We start from the raw sequence: 4,496 nt of genomic DNA, 5'->3' as shown, positions 1-4,496 counted from the left end.
AGAAACTTGGGAATAAGTGAATATGTGTGTTGGAATTATGTTATCCAACACTATTTAGGTTGCGTAAGATTGAATTTCAAATTTAGGGGATATGTCCTCATACGAAAATTTTGGGTGAAATAAAAACAAAAGAGAATTAGTTGTGTTCAACATAAGTTATCAATGAACGAATATTAAGGTTTTCATCGAGTAAGAAATCCAAAATCTTGATATGAGGATTCTAGAACTTTATGGGTTATAAGCTAAGTTGATTTATTAGAGTTAGACTAAGGCTGCCATGTGTTAAACTTATTAAGTTTTATACGCTAGTATTAATTAAGCATTAAGGATACGTAAAAAAACGACATTCTTTTGAATGAGGAAATTCCAAGGGTTTTAGGCCTCAACTATATTGTAATTTGAAATAAAATAGTTTAAGCATGTAATTGGGACTCGAAAGGCTTTAAACTATAGGTAGAAGATCGATATTGGATATTTGAATTTTATGGATTAACGTTACTCGAGAATTAAGATTTGCAACAATTTTGTATTGGAGATGTACTTGTAAATAGTTAAGTTACATAAGAATGTTGTCGTAAGATAAAGATTCGATTCAAGGATCTTAGGCAAGTATTATTATGGGGTTGAGATAAAATTTAAATTTTGAGTGTATTATCGAGGATATGAATCGATCAATAAATTTTGGTGCTAAAGTTTCTTAGGTTGAACTGCATAAATACAAATGTAATAGATCAATTAACATTACGGGTATAGTATAAGAAAATTAAGACGCAATAAAAATTCGGACTGTCATTTCTAATATTGAGAAGTTTGAGAAAAGTTGAAATTTGAGGTTATAGAAAAATGGAACTAGGTCACCATCACTAGTAGAAAAATCGGATTTTACTTCGGCAGGCTTTACTTCGGCAATAATAAATTACGAAGTAATACATTACCAATAACTTCAGTAATAACACAAGCGAAGTAAAATAATATATTTTACTTCGGATGTTTAAAAACACGGGCTTCACTATATTTTTTTATTATATTTTACTTCGGCATATCAATGTTGATGAAGTAAAAAATAAGAAAAATAAGTTCATGCTGAAGTAATAAGATAAACCGCGCAGGTTAACAAAGGAAACTAAAGTATACTGAACATTTAGCGACGGTTTTTTGATTTAATCGACGACGGTTTTAAAATCAGCGACGGTTTTTCAAAAAACCGTCGCTATTAGCGACGAATTTTTAAAAACCGACGTTTTTAGCGACGGCTTTTTAGAAACCGTCGCTAATTAATATCGATTATATCATATATCTTTTAGAGACGAGCTCATTAGATCGATCCACATTTTCCTTCAAAATTATCCCTAACACCACGCCGTTCCACTCACCGCCGTTCGCTTCGAACCACCAACACCACTGCCGTTCCATCTCCACCACCGCCGTTCCACCCTAACACCACATCTTCTCCATTTTGACTGGAACGATATTTCTTTACCTGTGTTAATCCGGCACCAGTTTCCCGAGGTATGGTATTGATGGGAACGATAATTGGTTAATTTCCTGTTTTTCTTCGATGTTCTTTTTTTTTCCCTGAATAGTGGGTTGCATGTTTTCTATGCGGCTCACGTGTTGACAGAATTAATGCAAGCGATTGGTAGGTCTTTCGGTACTGTAATTGATATATTTTTGTGTTCAAAGACTCAGTAGTCTATTGTCTTGTATTATCAAGAGCTACTAGTTAAGAAGTCCCTGTATGACTCAATAGTTTCTGATGAGGTTGGTGGTTGAGATACACACCATTTCTTTGGAGGTGCGTGTTGTTTTCTAAGGTCTTGGTTGTCCGTCTCTGGGTTCTTAATGTTCGGCATTGTCTAAAATATTTCTTGTCCCCTTCTTGTTAGGCATTGTCTAATTTTCGGTTTTTCTAACTTATATGCACTGTGTGTTGAGGACTGGACATGACGGTGTTTGTTAGTCATTGTCTCCGTCGAATTTTTTTTTGTTTTTCTAACTTATATGCATCTGTGTAGTCTTCTTTCGTTTGTTAGTCAATATGTAGTCTTCTTTCGTTTTTTTGGCGCTCAACAAATTAAATTGAAAATGACATTATTAAATGTAATATTTTGCATGTTTAGATCAAATTTATTGTTATATATTTCTGGTATTTTGCTGTATGGAAATGGATAAATCTTTGATTCACTCGGATAGAAGGTCAAAACAGTACGAAGAGGGTGTGGAACTGTTTATCAGAAGTTGTTTAGAGAATCCCCATATTTTTATTTGAAAAGACGTGAGCACTCAAACTTCAATTCTTCTATGTTATGATGCTCAAAAGACTCGAATGACATCAACTTTTTTTCTAGCTGGATAGACAAAATGGGCAACGTGCATGGTCGAATTGGTGGAATGAACCCAAGTGAGAAAGTGCTGATATTCGGTTCTCATTTGGTTAAGTAACGTTTCTATAGTAAAATATGTTTATTTCTCATTTGAGCTATTTTCCCTCAAATCATAGCAGACAAAGTGAAGTTAAGTGGAAGTAAACTTATGTCTTTTATAGGATACAGTTGTTGATGCTGGAATGTTTGATGGTGCATTGGGAATTATTACTCCAATACTAGCATTGAAGGTGTTGAACATCACTGGAATGCTCGGAAAACTTAGCCGGCCGGTGGAGGTGACATTCTTTATTCTGAACATTCATTATGCCTAAATACAGATTTCATGCAAGCCAGTTGGGTGACATGTTCGGATAATCTTTTGAAAGTCAATCTTTTTCTATCTTTTGAATTTTTTTCCAGGTTATTGCATTTAGTGATGAGGAAGGGGTTAGGTTCCAATCCACCTTCTTAGGAAGTGCAGCAATTGCGGGCATTCTACCTGCTTCAACTCTGTAGGCACATGATAAAAGGTTTACGAATTATGTTGGCTTGAAATGTCGTAAACGGCTGTCTGACTAGTAGATAATTTTTTCAGCGGTGTCACAGTGCAAGGTGCTTTGAGAAAGAACTCAATTGAGATTACCGAGGAAAACATTTTGCAGCTCAAATATGACCCTGAATCTGTCTGGGGATATATTGAGGTAGGCCAAGTATTGCACCTTTGCATATGACTGACCATTTGATGTCATATTTTAACAATTATGTACCATATAAGTTAACATCCTGGTTCATTTTTTGCGTCACAGGTTCATATTGAACAGGGGCCTGTGTTGGAGACTGTTGGTCTTCCTCTTGGTTTGGTGAAAGGCATTGCAGGGCAGACCGGATGAGAGTACTAAGTATTCTTTTAATACACATTCCCTCCACTAGTTTCAGTTACGAGCTGTCACAAACTAATAACCAAGAAACATACTCAAATACATTTTACCCTGTATAGTACCCAATTGGCATGTACAAACTCTAAAGACTAAAAGCAAGGATTTTGGTGGCATTTGATTACTTTTTGAACCATATGGTGAATAACCGTGTCATACTTTTGAAACCATCTTCCACACCCTCCATTGGTTTTTAGTGAAGCTTATTTTTCATGATTTTATAGGTAACTGTGAAAGGTTCACAAGGACATGCAGGGACGGTCCCCATGACCATGCGGCAGGATCCTCTGGCAGCAGCTGAACTGATTGTGTTGCTTGAAAGTCTTTGTAAACAACCTGAGTATTACTTGTCCTACGATGGTCAGTGCACAGCATCTACAGTACAAACTCTCGCAGGATCCCTTGTTTGTACTGTTGGAGAAATATCAACATGGCCAAGTGCAAGTAATGTAATTCCTGGGCAGGCAAGCACTATAGGTTCTGAAAAGTGAAAAGTCATCTATAAAGAATTTTAGGAAAATGAGATTATTATATTCACTTTTTCACATGTAACTTTTACTGTTGATATCCGTGCTATGGATGACCTAGGACGAGAGGCTATTATCTATGAAGTGTCAAACAGAATGCACCGAATATGCGATAGGCGTTCAGTTCTATGTGTTATCGAACTATATTTGAACTGTCAATTTTTATTTGAAATAGAAGAATCTAATGTATTTTCTTTTTCAAATTTCAGTTTGCAGGATGCATCAAGAACCAATATTACACTCAATGTCAATATGACGAGGTCAGAAGTGAATGGAGTGAATTTGTTTACTGCTATGTAGGTGCTTAGATGGATGGTGTATGTTGGGATAAATATTTTGTTTGTCATTGTGGATTTTTGGATATACTTTTGGTTTTGTGAATACATTTTTTGGGTTACTTGTGGATTGATGAATATGTATTTGTGGATTCGTGGATATTAATCATATTAGTGTATTAAGTCATATATTGCGAAGTCTTTTTTTAATACACTAAGGCATAGTTTGGTACACTGATAGTATAAACATATGATATATAATATAAGGATAAGTTAATGATAAATAAGATGTAGGATATTATCTTTAATGTTTGGTATGATTTTAATAAGAGTGATTAAATTTATATATTAGATTGTAATGACAAAATTAACCTTATCATAATAAATTTTATA

At 34.7% G+C, this 4,496-nt stretch overlaps 1 pseudogene; it reads left to right on the top strand.

Annotated features, from left to right (window-relative positions):
* The first annotated feature begins 2,164 nt into the window (after positions 1–2,164).
* LOC140840742 (allantoate deiminase 2-like) lies at positions 2,165–4,128 on the top strand (annotated as a pseudogene).
* The last annotated feature ends 368 nt before the right edge of the window (positions 4,129–4,496 follow it).

This window comes from Primulina eburnea, chromosome 9 (genome assembly GCF_022965805.1).
Source record: "Primulina eburnea isolate SZY01 chromosome 9, ASM2296580v1, whole genome shotgun sequence".
Classification (NCBI taxonomy): domain Eukaryota; kingdom Viridiplantae; phylum Streptophyta; class Magnoliopsida; order Lamiales; family Gesneriaceae; genus Primulina; species Primulina eburnea.
This window is presented reverse-complemented; position numbering and strand designations above follow the sequence as displayed.